A 22,823-nucleotide genomic window follows, 5' to 3' on the forward strand; every position below is an offset into this window, starting at 1 on the left:
GTCTCAGATTAAACTGGTTGTGCGAGATCGGTTTCACTGGAGCGGAGGTGCCCCTCCACCTCCTGTCCTTACGAACTGTGGTCCAGAATTTGAGGTGGCCGATATATGTGACTCTCGTTATCGATGAGGCCGATTGCAGTTTTTGATTGACTGGAAGGGCTATTCCCCAGCGGAAAGGACATGGGAACCAGCCTCTGGGGTTCATGCACCTAGGCTGGTGCGCCCGTTTTTTCGCCTTCACCCAGGTAAGCCGGGGGCGCCCCCCAGCAGAAGGGGGCATACTGTTACACATGGCCGTAGATGGTCACTATGGTCCTGTACCCAATTGTGCGGTACACGTTCCCGCTTGAGTGGTATCCTTTGGAGAAGCAGTTCCAAGACGGACGCCCATAGAGACCTTCGAGCAGACAGCAGCGGTTCAGTTTTCTCACGTCCCTGCGAGACGCCGCAGACCGCTCACGTGACCCTATTTCCGGATTCGAAGCCTACGGATCATCGCGTCGCTTCTGCTATTGACGCTCCGTGAGTTCGTTATTGCCTCCCTTGCCTACTTTGCTGAATATTTCATGTTAATCTTTTCTTACTCTTCTGATTCTGTCTCTCTCAGTCATTTTCTACAGTTGCTCTACTCAGCCCCCGTTCCCTGTGAGTGCAGACCAGACCAGCTAATCCAACATTACCCAGCCGATTCAAGAGAAGTCTCTCCGGCTTTCATTTTCTCCCAGAAACCTGCGAGGGTAAGCCCTGTTTCCTTTGAGCTCCCCTTTCTTTGTTCCAATAAAGGCGCTTACCTGTCTGTTCTTATAGAGCTCCTGTTGCTTACCTGCAAACCTTTCGAATACCTGTCTCGTCAAGTGTAAGCCTTTCCATACTCTATTAACGGTTAGAAGATCCTCCTTCCGCCCTTTACTAAACATCCAACTCTCATTTCCAATCTGACCCTCTTCTTGTTTTCCTTTCGTGCATCCAGAAGAAGCCTCTCAAGGGACATCAGTTTTCTACCACACATCAGGAACATCTTCACTTCCACACCTGCCTGATCCTCAAAACTCCAGATTTGACCAGGGTTTTCTTCCCATTAGAGGGTTTCCCTGGCGGTCCTGTCCTCTCCCCTGGTAATTCTATTTCTAGGTCAGGGGGCCAGGATTGCCTCAGGGGAACCTTCACAGCCGCATTTGCCTCCTCCATATTGGATTCTTCGACTTGTCAAGGTGAGCGAGTTGAAACCTTTGGTAACAACTGCTTTAATCATATCGTAGTTTTATAGAATTAACAGAAACCGCACCGTTGGCGGGCTCGAGGCTGCCCCAGAGACCAGACAGCTCCTGCACACCCTTGCTGAGACCAACTGATGGTCTGTGTCGGAGGAGGTGCCTGAACCCTCACTAAAGGCACATGCCCTAAACCCGGATGTTGGCGACTGCATTAGGCTCCATACCCGAGACCCTGCAGTGACCGTCAGCATAGAGCAAACTTCTACGATCGAGACTGGTGGCTCTCTGGTGGGGGAGGGGGTGCCCCAAGCCAGGACGCAAGGCTGCCGGCTCATAGACCCTAGCCGGAAAGGTGAATGGGCCACATATCCGCAGCACTATGGACCACTGGGGACTCCAGTAACCAGGCTCCGGACAACCTTGCAGGCAAGTGTAGCGCAGCAGACCCGCCCGTACTCCCTGAAGCACCGAATAACACCCGGGGGTGAGCTGGAGCGAGGAGCGGTGGAAACTCAAAGTGCCAGCTTGCCGCGCTGGTAAGGGGCTCCGGATGACGCAGTCAGTGAGACCGCTATAGGTGGTCAGCTGGCTACACAAGAGAACATGAATCCCAAAAAGCCAACTGACTCTAGATGTGATCCGAGAAATGCAGTAGCAACATTACAATTGATTGCGAGTTAGGCCATTGCTCCCATATTGGCACCGAAGCTGCTTGCCACTCCCCTACTACTCCAACTGAGACCCAATGTTTGGTAACACACGTTTGTCCAACTGCAAACTACTAAACACTGTGGGAACACATCTACTTCCCCTTGGACGTGCTGCCCCCACCCCCTGCGGCGGTGGAAGGCTAATATCTTGCCTGCGGAGCGGTGGGTGCAGGTTAAGGAGGTGAGTGGGACACCTATGTGACATTACCCATTTTGACATTCTACCTATACTAGTGTGCTTAGACCCCTGGGCACAGGCTAGTGCCAGCAACATCCTAGGCAGTTGCTGCACGTGCTGCCATTAATTAACATACGGCACTGGGCCCCCTAGGGTAGTTACAGAACAGGCCTACTGACATTTCTGCTGGGAATGCTGATCTGGTGCCAGGGCCTCGGTGAACCCACAAAAACTACGAGGCTGAGATGCTCCTGTGTCACTTTGGCCAGAGACTTAAAGTGATGGGGGGTGGCACGGGTGCCAGTGCTGGGGGTAGGGGCCCAGTGGGTGTATTGGGTAAACCCATCACTGGGACGGTAATTCAGGGCTGTGAACTGTAAGAAGATCAAGGAAGTACCCTGCGGGTCTGGATGCTTCATGCAGTGTGAGGCAATATAAACAAAAGGGTCCATCCACCCCAATTTCCTGGGTGACACACTGGCCCAGTGCACGTGCAATCTGCAGTCAAGGCCCATCTGACTCCTCTCACAAATGGAGGTGCCTAAAACTCAGTTGGGCTGACCTCTCACTGCTTGTAAACGCTACCCAACAGAGCAGGGAACCCCGCACCAGGATAACTGCAGACCTATTATCACCTTTTCTGATCAAGCGGTATCTCTGGTGCTTGGGGAGAAGCCAATATGACGAAGGGATCTGGAGCCAAAAAGAAAGGGCCAATGGATTCATACACTAATAGCCCCGCAAAAATCCCGGGTCCTACAGAACCACAAGCAAAGGACGAACAGCCATCGGCTTCTAACATCACCAGGGACGATCATCTTCTTGCAGCAATGCATAATGGTTTCATGGCAGTAAACATTAAACTAGATGACATCATCTCGACCATAGGATTCTTGAAGTCCAAGCTGGAAAAGGAAGGTGCTCGCATTACAGAAGCTGAGACACGGATTGGCGAGACAGAAGACAAAGTTATTAAACATGACTGTGATATTGCGCACTTGCAGCAAGGGTTCAGTAAGAATCGTAACACGTGTGATGACTTGGAATCTCGATCTCATCATAATAACATCCAAATCATCGGGATCCTGGAGGCGGCCTGTAAAGGCCCGATGGAACATTTTGTTGTGAACCTGCTGAAAACAATGTTTGATCCAACTAAATTTTCACAGCACTTCTTGGTGGAGAGGGCGCACCGTATTCTGGTACCTGTCCCCAAGCCGGTGGCCCCTCCCCTCCCACCCTTGCCAAGCTCCTCAATTACCGGGACAGAGATTTAATCCTACGCATGGCCAGAGAAAAAGCACCCTATGGTACAAATCCTTGGATATCCATATATATCCTGACCTCTCCGCCAATGTACAGGATAAGCGCAAATCCTATGATTCTGTGAAAAAGCTACTACGCATGAGGCAGGTCATGTATACGCTCCTATTTCCCGCAAAACTGCAGATACAAATTGGCAGAAGGGCACATTTCTTCAAAGATCCGACAGAAGCAGCAGCCTACATTGAATCCACCATCTCTATACCGCTCCAGAGAAGAGACCGTGGTGACAGGGAAAGTCCCCCCGTGTGCAACAATGAGCCAGATAACATTAACAATGATTGATTTCCACATGCAGTATCATGCCTTTTTTTCTATATGAACATGGGAACATGAATTTCATGTCTTTGGGCGGCCTGCTAAAGGGCGGCCATCTAAGAATTACCGCTTTCTGCTCATGGTACTCCCCATGGGATTTCCAATTTTGCTCCATTGAGTTAAGGGTTCCATCGTCAAGTTGGGGGTGATCATGTGGGTGGCGGGAAGGGTGATGTTCTAAGTGATCCACAGATGTTCGGGTGGCACAAGTTTGGTTTTAATGTTGTTGAACTTAAAGTTGAAAAACAGTGCAAACTGCTCCTCGATCACACACTGTAAAGCCACCCTAAATTTTGCCACTCAACGCTGGTGCCCCAATATGCTGCAGTCAAGTCATAACAGAGAATAGCATCACATTCATGTCATGGAACATCTGTGGCCTGAATCACCCTATTAAATCACTGAGGGTGGCTCTTCCTCTTTTTGGTTGTGGTGAACAGACCCTTGGGATACCCTTATGGCACCCATGGGTTGGAGTACAACCCTTTACCCTTAGTGTTTGTTATTGGGCACCTGTGTGTGGCCCACAGAGTTGGGTATGGGCTGGTGGCAGCTCCATGCTGACTTTGACAGGTGCTCTGAGTATCCTCCATTTTGGGATACCCATGCCCTGCCATTCGAATCCGTTGATTCCTGATAGGAGACAAGATGGCCCATGTGGCCTCTTGCTTTCTATTGCCAGTTACCTTGTTTTCCCAAAGTCCTGGGAAGTCCTGACTCTGTCCTTTCCCCTGACTAGCTGTTGGGTGGAAGTTCCATATATGGTATTATGGGGAAGTCCAGGCCAGACTGGCCGGAGCCTTCCCAACGACTGTATGTTGTGGGTACACCTTTGGGGTGGGACCTGCAGTGTGCGATGTTATGGGTGTCTGGTTTCTAGTGTGTGAGACAATGAGACAGCCCTGCCTGAAACTGGTATGAATGCAGTGTGGAGTGCTGAATGGCTGGGTTATCCACATTCCTTGTTGTGAGTGTCTGGATGGAGAGGAATGGCCTGAATGTATTGTGAGCCTGATTGGCTGCCTGCCTGCTGAATGCCCCGATGAATGATTGGCTGCCTGAGCCTGGCTCAGCGGTGTGAATGAGAGAGAAAACAATATATTCGGAGATCTCTCACTTACTGGAATTGTTCAGAAGCTGAAGTCGAAACTTGATGCTTAACCTTGAAGCCCAGCTGGAAGAAGCAGGCTTTGTTGCTGCTTTCCTTCAACTCAATCCAAAATTTGTCGTGTCTCCAAGAACTGATCCAAGAAAGGACCTGGCTAGGAGACTACTCCCGAGCTACGAGGGTACATCGTACACCAGCTAACCTTCACCAGGGGTCCCTAGAAGTCAGTCATCGAAAGGCTGCCGCCCGGAGACGGTGACCGCCGAGGAATCTGAAGTGAAGCGCCAGGCCTTCGACGACCACCACCGCCGACCGAGGTTCAGAGGACCGCTGTAACCTTGTTGACCGGAGCCGTGATCCTCCATTGCCTAAGACATTTGAATCAAGGACTCCCTTGCTCATCACCGTCGACTGCTTTGTCCCGCCGGAGAAAGACAAGGTCGCTGACGAACCGAGGAGAATCTGCTGGTGGGCTTCCCGCCACCCGAAGTCCACAAAGACACTGACGAAGATCTGAAAGCCAGCCGTGTTAGAGTCCCGATCGCCGACACCAACCGCCGATGACCGGACGCCCTTGCTGGGCCTACGTTCTTCATTGACTCTTTACGGCAATGAACTATCGTCGTCGAGGTGCACCGCACGCCTCATCTTTCACAGGACGTCCACAATCAATCGCCGACGAGCACCGCGAAGGCAAAAAGCTGCCATCTCGACAACATTGTTCACCTTTTCTTCAAGGGGTCTCCACGATCCGTGGATCCTGCCTTAAAGGGAGTTCACTCAAGAAGGATCGGTCGACGACCCTTCAATGAATTCTGCTAAACCGGGTACATTGGGGTAGTAGAACATTTTTAGAAGGGAACAAGACTCTGCTAAACAATTTATGGACTGGACTTGTCAATATACTTTTTTTACAGGTTGCCCAGGTGGGGGATCCTTACACAGAACTGTGCCTAGGTAACGGGACCCAGTATTCTGCCATTGTTTAACCCAACTTGTTTTCCTCCTATGTCTGGTGTTGGTTCACATTACTATTAGACTTATATATATCATTGCAACTGTCTACAGTTGGTGCATTTTAATGGAGTCAAAGAGTAATTGTGGGAACACATAGACATTGTACATTTATCATTACCGTATTGCCTGAGCACAAAGTGTGTTATTGTATGTGTGTATAACTTGAATCTTATTTATATAAAGAACTGTGATATCACTAACATAGTGTGTGGACATTCCTTTGGGGGCTTGTGGACTACACTGTACTTAAGAACCAGCCTGCATCACCTCCTGAGAGCTTAAGCCTTTATTGCTTGTCCATTGCTACCACTTAGAGAATATTGGCTGGGGTGCTCTGTGCTTCTACTCTGCCATATAGAGGACAGGCGTACAGATAACCCCCCTCCAGTCTTTACAAGGACATACAGAGAGGGTGGGACCACGAGGAAACAATAACATTGCATGATCTTTTCTCTGATTGCTTTTTCGTTACGCACACAGACTTTTCAGAGAAACTGGGCAGTAGTCTGATCAAATCATTACAATACTATAGGATTAGAGCTGCACCCAGGAGGTTCTGGTCGACATTCCCAGCCAAACCCAACAAATGTGACATTTTAGGGTCTATGGTAACAGGTGGAAATCCCAGAGGACTGGTATCCAGGCTATACAAGAACTGTCAGGAAGCACAGACTCAGACTCAGAGAGTCAAAGAAAAAGGGGAGGCAGATCTAAACAGGTCAGTCGACGATGCTCAGTGGCTTCGCTGATGTCGCCTTACCAAAGAGGTATCTCTTAATGCTGAACACAGGCTTATACAATGTAAGATACTGAATACGTTGCATTACAACAACCCACAAAAATTGCTAGGTTCGCTCCCACGACCAATAGCGGCTCCGTCAAGTGTGTCATTGACGTGGCTGACTCGTTTCACATGTACTGGAGCTGCCCACGGGTGGCCCAGTTCTGGCAGATGGTTGCAAATTGTTTACATGTAATTACTGTACCCCCGTGCTGATACACCCCCAAATACTTGTTTGGAGACATAGGAAATGTAACGGTCAAAATACATTGCCTCTTCAACCTTGGGTGTCTGATTGCCACAAAAATATATACTATATCATTGGCAATCAAAGGATGCCCCTGATATTAATATATGGATTAAAAAAATGACGTATGCAAATGAGAGGGAGGAGGGGTCCCAAGTAACACCTAGTTGCAGACCCAAGGACATTTGGGAACCTTTCCGAGAATACTTGCGGAAGCAGGAGACAACCCAGTAGAGGGCCATGTCATAATGCAACTACTATGATGTATGAATATGGGTAATATATCACATGTATGTAGGTTTCAAAGGATGTATGTCTTGCACTGCACTAAATAAAGGTTTTTAAAAAAAAACTGTTTTTTCATATGGAACCATTGAGAGAGATTGTCAAAGTACTATGCATCAGTTGACATCAATGGACTCCATTTCCCACAACCACCTAAGTACTGGGACGAGGTGGATGAAGGAAATGATGCAGAGCAGAAGGACCCTCAAGGTCAATGCACCATTGCACGGGACTGGAGGCACAAGCCTCTGTTTGTGGAGCAAAGGCTTTCGCCAGCAGAGAGGGAAAGTTATGTTGTGCAAGCAGGATATGCCACGGAGACGCCAGGAACCACAAGAAGAGCCCTGTGGGCGTTCGGCCGCTTGAAGAAGCAGCGATACCCTCACCGGGACCTGAAGGAAAGCAGGCGTGCAGGAGCGGAGCTGTGAGGGAAGCCAGAGAGATGCCAAAACAGTGTAGAATGGAAAGCAGGCGGAAAAGGTATGCAACGTAAGCACGAACAGGACCAAAAACGCCACACAGAGCCGGTGAGTCAGCCCAAGCAGAGTGGGGACCCCGGGGCATTTCAGCGACCACGCCAAACACAGTTTGAATATTGTAAAGCTGCAGAGACAGAAACAATAAGAAGATTGTTTGCAAGTCAAAATGACAGAATACAAACACGAAACCCCAACAATATATGAATGCATGGACTGCACATATGGGGAAAACATAAAGCGAACATTAAAACTACTCGATATACTGAACCAAGGATGATAAATTAAATTTTGGATGTAAAGAGAAACTGTTACATATGTGTGGAAGTAAGAAGTCCTGGCTGGCGAGTAAACCAGGCACTTAGAAGTACATGAGAAATCCTGACAGGGGAGTATACCAGGCAATTGCAGACCTACAAGAAAGTCCCAATTAAGGCAGCGTTTGTTGAACAAAGAAGGAACTTGTTAAAAGAAGGAATTACAAGGCTAAGCAGCTTTGTACCTAAAATGATCGATTGCCATACCATTGAAGAATCCAGGTGAAGGGAACCATCCTCTGCAGCCAAGGTTCTGTTACCTTGGAGAACCTTTATGTTGGAAGTATTCTATTTTCATTTATGAACACTTTTTGCAAACATCAGGTTAAAGATATTTTTCTTCTCACTTTATTATTTTGTTTATAGTGTGAGGGTCAGGATAGAATGTTTGGACACAAGAACGGTTTTTATTTTGGAAATCCTGACACAGACAGATCCTTAGTTTTTGGTTTTAGATAGGGGAGTTCCTCTTAGAGCAGAGTCAGAGAGGCATTTTCCCAACCCGTTTATGTTAAAAAAAGACTTTAACCAAAAACATGACAACTTTGTATCCAGATTTCATTTCTGACCCCTCAACTCACATATGGTGTCAGCCGTGGGATGCTAATCCAACTGACACAAACTGGGATCTGTGAAGGCCTCATGAAGGAGGAGACAGACAACAGATTCAAAATTCAAAATAAACACTTGTATTAACTTAAATGTCGGGATGGTTAAAAGCCTAACTTGCCCTATTCTCAGGTGCAATTTCCCTACCTGAATGAAACTAAAGAAAGTCTGAGTCAAAAATTTCAACTTAATAGTCTGTCTGTGTCCAAAACCTATCCTTGCCCTTGCAACTAGAACAACCACATGTGTTGGGATAACAAAGTCAAAAGAAACAGTGTTAACTTAAAGTTCTGAGCTTCTTCCAACTCGCATCTTTCTCTCAGCTTCCCTTCCCCAAGCATAAGAAAGTTCAGTAGAAAAGAGTCTTAAAGTTGACCTTTTCCCAGTTCAAGGCAATATAGTTCAGAGCCAATCCTGGGGTTCCCTTCCCCAAGTTTCAAGTAATACAAATCCAAAACAAAGTGGTCTTGAGACTCTGTTACCCAAGGCAACACTTGTAGTCTCTCAAGTCTCAGGATTCCCTTCCCTAAGACTTCACTGTCTCACACAGGTTTCTTGGTACTTGCTCCTGTGCACGAAGTTGCCTTTATTTGTTGTCTTGTATTGGCCTTTGGGCTCAGGGTGCACTGTTCAGTTCCTCTGGTTTCTCCTTGGTCGCCTCGTGGCTCCACCACCCTGTGTCACACACCCCTTTCCAAACTGTAGTTTTGCCCCACTACATTCACTCATTAAAGTTCGCTGTTTGGCTTCCTTCAGCTTTTGTTTGAAAATCAAAGAATTTTAATTGGCATTTTAATTATAACACAAAACAACCAAAATGCATTTGTCTGTATTCTTACTACAAAACATCCCCTTCCACCCACCTCCCCCCTGCTATGGTTATTTGCACAGTACTTCACTAAAGAGTGGATACGCAGTGATATCTCCTTTCAAAGTCAGGGTACTCCTTCCAGGTACGCCCAAACGCTGGGCAGGTGAACATCTCCTCTTTACCCCCACCATAAGGTCCGGGTCCCTCGAAACCACTTCTTCATAGGCAAAATACCCCCTCCAATCCCATCCCTCTTTCTTTTTCAGTCCTTCCGATCTGCCCAACCATATTTCTCAAAGGGGAGCCACACACCCTCGATGCTGGTCCTCGATTCAGCCAAGAAGTGCGTTAAAACTCTACATTTCATGTATAGCCCTCATCTTAGAAACCCATTCCTTCTCTCCAGGCATTCATGAGTTTTTCCACAACTGGGCCAGACAGCACTGTCCAGCAACCAACATTATTTGGGCCATCTGACCCTGGCCAACTTCAGGCTCCTCATCCGTACTAACCCAGAAAAGAATAAGCCAGGGAGATCGGTCCTGTTGAATTCCGTCTACCCCCTTCATCCAAGACAAATCCTCCCCCAATACGCCTGTGCCTTGGAGCAACCCCATCACATGTGTATATAGTCTCCCTTCTCGTGGTGGCATTTCCAACAGTGCAGATCATATCCTTCGCTCATCCGGGCCGGAGGGTAGTGCCATCTATGTAGCAGTTTCAGGGCCTGGTGCAATGATGTGGTGGAGCGATGGGCTCGCCTGAACATATGGGTCCAAAGTGTGTCCTCAATTTCTCTACCCAGGTCTCATCCCCAGTGGGCTCTCTAGGGGTGGGGGAGGGGTCCCTTGGCACTGCCAAAAGAAGCAATTTATAGAGCCCAGCTATTAGCCCTTTGGACCGCTGCTGTGTAATCAGAAATCGCTCGAAATCCATCAGTTCCCTCTTAAGGTTTGCCCCCCACTTTTCTTCAGTCAGGAGCCACTTTAATTGCAGAAACTGGATGGGTGATAGCCTACCCACACCCAGGGCCTCCTCTAGACCTTCCAGGGATATGAAAGCATTGCCGACCCATAGTTGCCCTGCCCCACCCTACTAAGCCCAGCTTCGTACCAAGATTGAAACGCCAATGGCTCCTCGATCCCATTCCTGAGAGGGGGCACCCATATACAGCTCAGCGGCTACGGCCATTTTGTAAGCCATCTGCTATCCCCTCCCTCTCTCCATATGGACCACAGAGCCTGTTGTGGCGCAGGACCCTGTGTCACTGGGACCTGAGATATCCTTGTCAGAGAGCGTTGTTTCTGATTCTCCACCCTCCCCTAGCTCCTCACCTTCTTCTTTCCTTTCCGTACCCTTCTCTCCTCTTCTTCTAGGTCGCTCCTTTTTTTTGTGTAGATAAGGACGGCCATGGAAGGAAGCCACCGTGCTACCCAAAAAAGGATGCCGGGGCCCCCCTCCGGGAACTCCAATAAAGGGAAAAAGCCCTAAGGCACAACAAACCCCTGAGCGACCCCTGAGATGTAGTCTTGAGACAGGGCCAAGCAGAAGAGATGGTCGGCGGAGAAACTCTGAAGGAGCTCCGGAGGAAGGCAGTCCAAAGGAGTACGATGATCACTTGAGGAAACAGTAGTCGGCAGTCCAAAAGCAGGCCAGGTCTGGTACACTGAAAGCAACTGTAGAAGGTGTCCAAGCGGTTGAGTAGACAATCCGAATTAACAGGCCAGGATCTGGTACACAGGGAATCCAGCAGGAAGATGAGAGGAAATAAAGGAGGGGAGTAGTACTGGAAAACAGAATGGATAAAAGGTAAGGAACACAGAGTGAAGGTAAGATGGGACGGGGGTGGGCTAGAAGAATGGAGGGAGAGTAAAAGGGGAATAAGAGGAACGGAAATAACAGGGGGAAAACAGCTCAGCGCAAAAGGAAATAGGCTAGAAGGAGAGGAGTAAGGAACCCGATAGGGATCGGGGACCGACGGAGAAAATACACGAGCGTGAAAGCTGCGAAAAGCACAGAGCGTAGAGCACTCTCGGAAACAAGGAAACCGGAAGCGTTGCAACGCGTCCGCGATCCGGAAGCAAAAGGCTTTAAGCTTCTGAGTCGCGTCTGCGCGCAACACTAGAACGGTGCTAAAGGAGTACGTGACGGGCAAGCGGAGCGTATGATGTGCTAGTATCTGCGCCGCCAGCGGCTCCACAGGCTCCACCTGCCTCGCGGCATGACAGTATGCCCCCTCCTTATAGCACCTCCCCCTGGTTTTCCTGGATGCAATAAATGGAACTTGCGCAGCAAGGAAGGGGCTGAAATATGGGAGATGGGTTCCCAGGAGTTCTCCGAGGATGGGAAGCCTTTCCATTGTACCAAATATTCCAATTTGCCTCTGCGGTACCTGGAGTCGCAAATCTGAGCTACCTCATATTCTTCCTGAATGGAAGCCAAAGGCATAGTGACTCTCTCAGTTTGACGAGTCCAGGTGTCGACATGAAAGTCTTTTAGTTGTGATGAATGGAAGACTGGATGAACCCGGTTAAGTCTGGCTGGAAGTTTGAGACGAAAGGCTACAGGGTTGATCTTTTGAATAATCTTGAAAGGCCCTAAGAATTTAGGAGAAAGCTTGGATGGATGGGCCCAGCGTGGGAGGTATCTCGTGGATAGCATAACTTGTGATCCCACTCCCCAGCCAGGGACAGGTTGACGGTGTTTATTGGCTTGAGACATGTACCGGTCCTGCGCTGCCCTAAGGCTTTCCCCTGCCTTCTTATGTATTTCTCTAAGGAGAGTGAGAGAAGAATCTACAGATGACACGTTGGTAGAGAGGCAGGAGATAGGAAGAATAGACCGAGGATGGTAGCCATAGGTACAGAAAAAAGGATTGAACCCTAGAGCAGAATATAAGGAGTTATTGTAGGAGAATTCAGCCAAAGCCAATAACGAGCACCAATTGTCCTGCTGGGAGTTGGCAAAGCACCTCAGGTATTGTTCAAGAGTTCCATTTAGCCGCTCAGTTTGTCCATTGGACTGCGGGTGAAAACCCGAAGTGAGAGCTCTTTCAATTCCCAGCCGCTCACAGAGGGCTTTCCAAAAGCGGGAGGTGTATTGACTGCCCCTGTCAGAGATGATCTTAGAGGGCATTCCGTGCAATCTGAAGATATCTTGGAGGAACACTTCAGCCATTTTGGCAGCTGTAGGGACTCCGGACAAAGGGGAAAAGTGAGCCGTCTTGGAATATGAATCTACTACCACCATAATGCACGTGCATCCCTGAGAAATAGGCAGATCCACTATGAAATCAGTTGAAATAGAGCTCCAAGGGCCTTCAGGTACTGCACAAGGTTCAAGTAATCCGATCGGTCGTTGCCGGGAAGACTTGCTTCGAAGACAGACGATACAAGACTGGACATAACGATCCACATCCTCCTTCATTCTCGACCAGTAGAAGTGTCGTTGGAGATACTCAAGAGTGCCTGTTCCGCCTCGATGGCCTGCAAGTTTAGAGTCATGACACCAGTTCAAGGCCTTCTTGCGAAAGGCGGGCGTGGGTAAGTAGAGTCTGCCCTTTACCAAGTAGAGACCATCTCTTATTTCATACGCCAGATCTTTAGGATGTCTCTCAACCTCAAAACGCCCTCCGACTCTTCTTTTACCTGTCTGAGAAATGTGGAAACCATTCCGATACACTTAGGTTGAGGGAACATGCGTTCAGGAGGTGAGTCTGAATCTGGTGAATAATCACAACGATGTGAAAGAGAATCTGCCAGCACATTCAATCTCCCAGGGATGTAAGTGATGTGAAAATCAAATTGGGCGAAGAAATTAGCCCAACGGGCCTGTCGGGCGTTATAGCACTCGAATTGTTTCAGGACCTGTAGGTTCTTATGGTCAGTCCAGATTGTAAATGGATGTCTGCCTCCCTGAAGGAGATGACGCCATTCCACACAGGCTGATTTCATGGCTAGTAATTCACGTTCGATTACAGAGTAGTTTCTTTGACTGTCGTTAAGAGTCTTCGAGTAGTAAGCGACTGGATGCTCGACTCCCTGAATTTCTTGGAGTAGGACAGCTCCTATGGCTGCAGATGAGGCGTCGGTTTCAAGGACGAAGGGCAGATCTTGATCAGGCTGCAGCAAGATGGGTGCAGTACAAAATGCATTCTTAAGACCTTTAAAGCTGTCTTTGGCCTCTGCGGACCATTTGAATGGATTTGAGGACTTCTTGAGAAGTGAAGTAATGGGTAGGATCTTCTGAGAAAAATTAGAAATGAATCTCCGATAAAAGTTAGCCAAACCCAGAAACCTTTGGATTTCTTTTACCGAAGAGGGTGAAGGCCATTCTAGTATGGAAGACACCTTGTTGGAATCCATTGAAATACCCTGGTTAGACAGGATAAATCCCAGATAGGGGATAGACGAAGCTGAAAACACACATTTAGCAAGTTTGACCAATAAATGGTTGTCTCAAAGTCTTTGGAAAACCTCCTTGACATGGCCTTCGTGTTCTTCAGGACTGTTGGAGTATACTAGGATATCGTCGAGATATACTAGAGTGGTTTGACATAACAAATCCGAAAACAGTCTGTCCATAAAACGTTGAAAAACTGAAGGTGCATTTACCAAACCGAACGGCATTACTTGATATTCAAAGAGTCCGAACGGAGTCCGGAAGGCAGTCTTCCATTCGTCCCCTTTCTGTATGCGGAGAAGGTGGTAGGCATTTCTCAAATCAAGTTTGGTAAAAGTCTTGGCTCCGTGGACAGCTTGTAGGATTTCTGTTATCAAAGGCATAGGATATTGATCCATCCTTCACAGTGACCTTATTTAGGCCTCTGTAGTCAATGCATGGCCTCAATTCCTTGGATTCTTTCTTGGAGATAAAGAACATGGAGGCCCCTTCGGGAGACTTAGAAGGTCTTATGAGGCCATTGGCCATGTTACTGTCCAAGTATTCTCTGAGATATTGCTTCTCCTCTAATGACAACGGAAACATTCTGCAGAATGGTACCAGAGCTCCCGGAGTTAATTCGATGCTACAATCCTCAGGACGATGTGGAGGTAGCTTAATGGGTTTCTTCTCTGTAACTACCTCCGTAAACTCCTTGAGGTAATGGGGCAAACAATGGACGGTCTTGGTTTCACAGCAGTTAGTAGTCTTGACTGTTTCAAATTTTGGTTTGGGTAAACACTTAGATTTGCAGTAGGTGGACTGAAAATTCAGTAAGTTTCTTGACCAGTCGATATAGGGGTTGTGTTTGCGTAGCCAGCATAATCCCAGGATGATGGGGAAGTGCGTAGCTCTGATGATATCAAAAACTATCCTTTCTGAGTGTTGTTGAATCGACAAGGTAAGTTCTTCTGTGGTGTTGGTGATCAAGCCAGAGCTTAAAGGTTCACCGCCTACCCCTTCTACTTTCTGGTCTTCTTGTTTGGCAATTCTTTTAACACCCTTTTGTTCTGCCTATTGGGTATCAATGAAATTGCCGGCTGCCCCACAATCCAGTAGAGCCAAGGTAGTCACTTCAGTTGACTCTAATTTAAGAGTCACCGTGAGAACCATCAAACGGGAGTCCTCTGAGACTTCCGACAAGGAGATCGATAGAGGAGCATAAGGACTTGGACCAGCCCCTCTGTAGTGAGTCCCAACACTTACCGAGGGCGAGCGTTTCCCAACCTCCTGGGTGGAACATCCGGGCAGTCTCGTAACATATGTGTAGATGCCCCGTAATACATGCACAGGCCGCCATCCCTGTGCCGTTTGCGTTCCTCTGGTGTGAGCGGGGCTCGAACCGTTCCAATTTGCATTGGCTCTTCCTTGGTGGTTCGTTGGAAGGGTACGGACGTAGTCGGGTGAGTCTCTGAAAGAGGGGGCACATTTATCTTGGTTCTTTTCTTTTCCATGCGTCGTTCTGTCATGCGGAAGTCAATTCGGAGGGTAGCCGTCAGGAGTTCAGCAAAGGATACGGGTCTTTCTATCCTGGCTAGCTCGTCCTTTAAATCTTCTCTCAGACCTCGCCGGAAAATGGCATACTGAGCCTGCTCCTGCCAACCGGCTTCGGCTGCCACCTGTTTAAACGCGGTAATGTACGTCAACATATCTGAAATTCCTTGACGGATATCAAGAAGATCTTCTGATGCCAAGAAAGTGCTTTCTGTATGCAGAAAGGTCCGCTGCATCAAAGCTTTAAACGCATCATAGTCCTGCAGAACTGGGTCAGGCTAGTTAACAAGCGTGGTGGCCCATGCAAGGGCATTACCTGTCATATGAGTGATCATAAACCCCACCTTGGCGTGGTCCAAGGCAAAGGTTTGGGGCGAAATGAGAAGTTTAAATTACAGGCATCCAAAAACTCTTTGACTCTTTTTGGTGAGCCATCAAACTTGCCCGAAACAAGGGGAAGCGGTGGTAAGTCTGTCGAGGGACGTTCTCTCTCAGTCATTCTTTGCTGTAGGGCGGCATTAGCGGCCTTTAGATTCTGCATCTCCACGTTTAGACTCTGGACAGCTGCTACAGGTTCTTGTACTTGCTGCGGTGTAGCCATCGTGATCTCACTCTTTTGGCGCTGCAAACTGTCACTGGGACCTGAGATATCCTCGTCAGAGAGTGTTGTTTCTGATTCTCCACCCTCCCCTAGCTCCTCACCTTTTTCTTTCCTTTCCGTACCCTTCTCTCCTCTTCGTCTAGGTCGCTCCTTTTTTTTGTGTAGATAAGGACGGCCACGGAAGGAAGCCACCGTGCTACCCAAAAAAGGGTGCCGTGGCCCCCCTCCGGGAACGCCAATAAGGGGAAAAAGCCCTAAGGCACAAAAAAACCCTGAGCGACCCCTGAGATGTAGTCTTGAGACGGGGCCAAGCAGAAGAGATGGTCGGCGGAGAAACTCTGAAGGAGCTCCGGAGGAAGGCAGTCCAAAGGAGAAGGATGATCACTTGAGGAAACAGTAGTCGGCAGTCCAAAAGCAGGCCAGGTCTGGTACACTGAAAGCAACTGTAGAAGGTGTCCAAGCGGTTGAGTAGACAATCCGAATTAACAGGCCAGGATCTGCTACACAGGGAATCCAGCAGGAAGATGAGAGGAAATAAAGGAGGAGAGTAGTACTGGAAGACAGAATGGATAAAAGGTAAGGAACACAGAGTGAAGCTAAGATGGGACCGGGGGTGGGCTAGAAGACTGGAGGGAGAGTAAAAGAGGAATAAGAGGAACGGAAATAACAGGGGGAAAAGAGGTCAGCGCAAAAGGAAATAGGCTAGAAGGAGAGGAGTAAGGATCCCGATAGGGATCGGGGACCGACGGAGAAAATACACAAGCGTGAAAGCTGCGAAAAGCACAGAGCGTAGAGCACTCTCGGAAACAAGGAAACCGGAAGCGTTGCAACGCGTCCGCGATCCGGAAGCGAAAGGCTTTAAGCTTCCGAATCGCGTCTGCACGCAACACTAGAACGGTGCTAAAGGAGTACGTGACGGGCAAGCGGAGCGTATGATGTGCTAGTATCTGCGCCGCCAGCGGCTCCACAGGCTCCACCTGCCTCGCTGCATGACACCCTGTACAAAATGCGGGTTATGGGAACCCATAACCACTCGTTCAGCTTGACCGGGGCCAGTACCTCATTATCCATGGCCACCCACTGTTTCCCTGATCTCGGGTTAAGATGCTGCACCAGGACTCGTAACTGAGTTGCTTTATAATATGTGGCAATGTCTGGGAATCCCACTCCCCCTTTCTCTTTCGGCCTGGTCAGCACCTCATAGGAGATCCTGTGTTTTTTCCCCACCCAGAGGAACCGCAACATATATTGCTTTATTTCAAACAGAAAGGACACAAGTACGGGGATAGGCATCATTTGAAACTAAAATAGAAATTTGGGGAGAACCACCATCTTGATGGAATTCAGCCGTGCCATCCAGGACAACCTCAATTCCGCCCACCTCTCCATATCTCGTTTTACTGTCTTCCATAGGGGGAGAAAATGACTGGAGAAGATATCCCCATGATGCTGTGTCACCTGTACCCCCAAATATCGGAACATCTCCCTCTGCCATCTGAAAGGGAGCTCATCCACATATTCCTGTTCCACCACTGACAACCCCCCCAATTGTGAACATCACTGATTTCCCTAAGTTGACCCTAAAGCCAGACAGTTTCCCATACTGCTCCAAGCTACTCAGCACATGAGGGACCGATTGAGATGGCTTGGTAATATAAAGTAGGGCATCATCCACAAACACATACAATGTAACCCCCCTATCCTAACCCCTTCAATGCCTTAATTTCCTCTTGCTGCTGCTGCCCATATCTCCATCACCAATGCGTATATCAACAGGGAAAGAGGGCATCCGTGGCGTGTACCCCGCCTTAGTGGAAAGGACCCTGATTCGTTCCCATTAACCACAACACTGGCCTCGGGCTCTGAGTACAGGGCTGCCAGCCAACCCAACCACCGTAGGCCCATTCTGAAGAACGCCATGACCTCCCCCGTAAAAGCCCAGCTCACCTGGTCAAACGCCTTCTCTGCATCCAGTGACAAGAAGAGCGCCCCCTCCCTTCCCACCGTCCGTGAATTCAGCACATGAAGGGTTTTTCTCATGCTGTCCGCACCTTGCCTATCGAGCACGAACCCTACCTGATCCGGATGGATCAGTCGGGGGAGGTGCGTTTCCAACCGCGTCACCATAATTCTGGTGAAAATGTTTGCATTGATGTTGAGGAGAGAGATAGCCCTATATGAAGCACAGTTTGTTCGATCCTTCCCCGCCTTTGGTATAACGGGTATACTGTCCTGTAAGAACGCTGATGATATTGTGTCCCGCCCTGCTGTCTGATTAAACAGCTTGGCCAGTGGCTTCGCTATGATCATCTAAAACTGCTTATAGAAGTCAGCCGTGAAGCCATCCTCTCCCGGAGCTGTCCCCACCTTCAACCCCTAAATAGTACCAAGCACCTTCTCCCCAGTTATCTCCCCCTCCAGAGCGTCCCTCTCCACTGCAGTGAGCTTAGGGAGGTCTCGCTCGGTTACGTACTGTTGCATATCTTCCAGAGACTCCTCCGCCGACCTAGCATATGACTCCTCATAAAACTCAGCGAAGCAGCCCGGTATGTCCTTCCCTCCCTTCCAGATCCGTCCCCCTCCATCTCGGATTCCCTCCACCATCCTTTCCTTTCTACTGCCTCTCACCCTGTTCGTCAGGAGAGTCCCTGCCGTGTCCCCCCTATCATAATATCTCTGCCGGGTATATGGCATTCTCTGAATAACTTTCCCAATAATGCCCGTGTGAAGCTTCTGTCTTTTGTCCCTTATATCACTCAATAAGGCCCCCTGTCTGCATCTCGTTGGTTTAGTTGAAGGCGGAGGGCTCTCAGTTCCCCACGCAGTCTATTTTCAATCAGTGCCCTTTTGCGTTTCTTCCCGGCACCTTGTGCAATCATCAGGCCCCGGAAGGTGGCCTTTGCTGCTTCCCAGACCATTTCCATACCTACCTCCTTGTTGTCATCAGTATCAATATAAGCCTGCATCTCCCCCTTCAGGAATTCCCTAAAGACTTGGTCTCTCAACAAGGTATAATTGCACCTCCACCTTTAAGTCCTCCGAACCTCCGGTACTTGCCAGTCTGCCACCACTAATTCATTGTCTGACCATGTGATGGCCTCCACCCTTGGGTTCCTCACCTCACCCTCCTGTCCCCTTGGTATCAGCAGGAGATCGATCTTTGTGTATGTCTGGTGTGTGGGGGAGAAGACCGTGTAACCCCCAGGCCGTGGTCAAGCCCTGCGCTAGACGTCGACCCAGAAATTATCCTGAAGCAGATCTCTCAGGAGGAGATTGTCCCTGATCTCCCCCTTTGTCCCCAGCCCCTTCGCAGACCACCATTCCAATTTGGGGTCCAATATCAGATTGAAATCCCCCTCCTGTAGCATCTCTCCATCCGCTAATTCATTCATTACCCTTAGAACCTAGCGTATAAATCTAACCGAACCCGCGTTGGGTGCATAGAGGGTGGCTAGCGTGACTTGCGTCCCTTCGCATGTACCCTTTATACCCAAAAACCTTCCTCCAAAGCCCCTTTTTACCTCAATTTCCATAAGACAGAATGATTTCCCCAACAGTATACCCACCCCCTCCTTCTTGGAGGTTCTGTGAGAGGCCCAGAAATGTCTCCCTATCGCCCTACCCTTTATTGGTGACTCTGCCTCTTGTCGATAGTGCGTCTCTTGTAAAAAGAGAACCACCATTTTCTGTTTGCGAAACATATTGCTAGTCAGGGACTGTTTATTCTGTGAGTTCAGACCCTTGACGTTTAGCGTACCTACTGCCTCCTTTAACCATTATACCTTCTCTCCCCTCGCAGACTGACACTTTCGTGTTCCACTAGGCCCGGAGCCTCTTCAGCAAACAAATGCCATAGCCTGTTCCACTTCCCCTCCCTTTCCTCCCATTACCCCCACCCTTTTCCCCCCTCCCCCTCCAACCTTTCGCCTAAATTGAGGCATCCAGTTCCATCTCTCTGTCGAGCTGGGCATGGTCAATGAACCAGCTGGGACTCCTCCCCTGCCTGAGGAAACATGACAAGCTTGGCTACCGCTCTCCTATCCCTGAGCCATACTGGGGGTTGGGGGCTTGTGTGAACCCCAATAGCGCCAATTTGAGACCCCAACCCCTTCCCCCCAGCCACCAACACCTCCTTCTCAGCCTAACAATGCCACTCCTCGAAACATGCCCAAAGCTTCAACAAGTGAAAACCTCAGAACAAATACACACCTGTTCCCCCTTCATGCCAGCTAAAGACCGCCAAACAGTGGCAATTCCATGGTTAATCACCTCCCCTCTGGGCCCCTTGGACTTAGAGGTGCCCAGAGAGAACATAAATGAACAACATTATTTAGCACCACAGCCCTTCAGGTGTCCTCTTGCCGCAGGGAGGGGGTGTTCAGCTTCTGGATCTTTCGGCCATCTTTCGCCCTCCGTTTTCCACATGCCGCTTCTGGACCTCTGGGTCCCTGGGCATGGTCTAACCCTCCGCCATGCTCCCCTGAAGAGCCTTCTCGACTCCCCACCAGGTCTTATGTAATCCTTTGAATATCCTCTTCTGCCACCAGATGGTGCCTGTCTCCCTCCCATTCGAATGCCAATATAAATGGGTAGCCCCAACGGTACCTGACCCCTTTTTCCTGCAGCCATTTGGTGAGGCCCCCACACTTTTTCTGTCTCAGCAGTGTGTGGGCATGAGAGGTCTTGGAAGGTGGCCACTTTTGAGTCACCCTATTGTATTTCCCTTAGGCGCTGAACTCTCTCCAGGATCTTCGCCTTGTCTCCATAGTAGACCATGCAGGGACCACGTGCTCCCGCTCCTGCATGATGCACTCTGTCTATCGTGACCCTCCTCTCGGCCTCCGCTCCGAGGACCATCCTTATTATGTCCTGCACCTTATGTTCCATGCCTTCCGGTGTCTCGCCCTCTGTCTCCAGCAGTCCGATGAATCTGAGATTGTTCCTTCTCTCGCGATTTTCAATGTCGTCCACCTTAAAACGCAGCTCCTCTTCCCGATGTTCCATTCCCATGAAGCAAGCCTCCATCTGTGTCTCCAGGAGCCCAGTGGACGTCTGATTAGCCTCGACCCCATCCATCCTGTTCTCCAGAGTGGTCACCTTAGCTGACAGGTCGGCCAGCCTCGCCCCCATGTCCATTCGCATCCCCCGAATTTCCTCCAGAATGGTCTGAATGTCTGTTTTTATAGAGCCTAGCTCTGCCTGCGCTGTGGGGGCACTCCCAGGTTCCATCGCAGTGTCTTCAGCTTGGTATTGGAATTCTGCCACGGCCTCCTTCCAGCTCATGGAGTGTCCAATCCTCCTCCTTCCTGTACTCTTCAAGGATCCTCAGGTATGCAGTCCCCAGCCCAGAGGCGCTTCTCTTAATGTCTTGTCCTATGTCTGTAAGAGGAGTGTCATGATCCCAGCAAAGGAGAACAGTTCCCATACAGGCATAGCAGGGAAGCAAGGAACTTCACCTCAGCCAGTGGGTCAACAGTGGCTACAAGCCTAGCACAAATAGCATTTGTCTCATTCATAGCATTGCACCCATAGGCTCACATAGCGCTTACCATTGGTTTTCATACACTCAACATGGCCGCCGCCAAGTCCATTGTTAACTTACAGCACATACTATACCTATTGCAGAGGGAGCTACTTAAGCCCCACCTCTGCTGGAGCGCTCGCTTCGCATCTTCTCTGCTGACAGCGGGTAACGCTACCGGCGATCTCCTGACAGAACCTGTCAAGAAAAGAAAGTTTAGAGACATTAGTTTCCACAGAAATTCAACAGAATAGCATTGTTTTTTAAAAGACTTACCGAACCGAAGTATTTTCCGAAGCCGTTCTTCAGTCAGCAGTTTATTTCGTAGTCTCTGCATCTCCTGTCAGAAGTTCCTTCACAGCTGCAGCATCTTCTTTGCAGCAATCTTCGTTCATGGTTACAGTGCCTTCATTCAGAAGTTTCTTCAGCAGACTCAGCATCGGCCAAAGATATTTCATCTACAGCTTTCCGAAAAACCTGCAAAACAAAAGGTATTTTCATTAATGAATGAACTTATAGAAATAAGAAAGAAGAAGTTTTACATACGTTGCTCACCTGGAGTTCCAGCAAGTTTTCTTCGCTTAGTTATTACTACGCTCATCTCTGAAGGCTGCAATTACTCAGTTAAGGTGAACTTACGTTTGTTAAACGCTTCTTCAAACCGAGTACACTCGCAGCCATTCCGCAGCCATAACCTTTTCTGAGAACCAAGAATCTGCAAGTTAAAAGGGAAAATATTAGAAAGAGAGATCTCTCCAACTTAGGGGCTGCTCAGAATCTAATGAACTATAATATTTCCTCACCAAATACTTACCCAAGATAATTCCCCGGGGTTAGGGAGTGCCCCACAGTGAGGCGACCAAGCTTCCCCCTCCAAATGGCCTGTTGTAACTGCCTGGTGTCTGGCCTCAGAGTCTGCGTAGTCCCTAACTGTCCTTTCCAACAGTAGACAGTGTGTGGCTGGGCACTATGACTGTGAACTATGAATGGTTTCCAATGGAGCCCTTCCTCGTGTTCTCCGTACCTCTTCTCTTCCCCCTCTGATCTGCACTGTTCCTCTTGGGGGGCAGTGATCTCAAGTTGCAGGCACTGCCTGGGTTAGCATAGGTGTTCAGCGTGTGGGGGGGCGCCTCCGATCACCGGCAACTCCGCGCGAGTCAGCTGTCCATCTCAGCCTCCCACCGGGCCACCCGAGGCTTCCGCTACGTGGGCCTGGCCTTCTGCAGGCATCGCAGGGGCCTCAGGAGCTGATACAGCACCCCGTAAGGGGTGCCAGGTTCCCGCTCTCTCCTTCACACCTCGCCCTCCTCCGGCGACGTCCTGGGCCGCTTCCCCCTCTATTCCACACCCAGGGAAGGCGCACTCCCACATCT

Source organism: Ambystoma mexicanum, chromosome 5p (assembly GCF_040938575.1).
Source record: "Ambystoma mexicanum isolate Mex_15411 chromosome 5p, UKY_AmexF1_1, whole genome shotgun sequence".
Lineage (NCBI taxonomy): Eukaryota > Metazoa > Chordata > Amphibia > Caudata > Ambystomatidae > Ambystoma > Ambystoma mexicanum.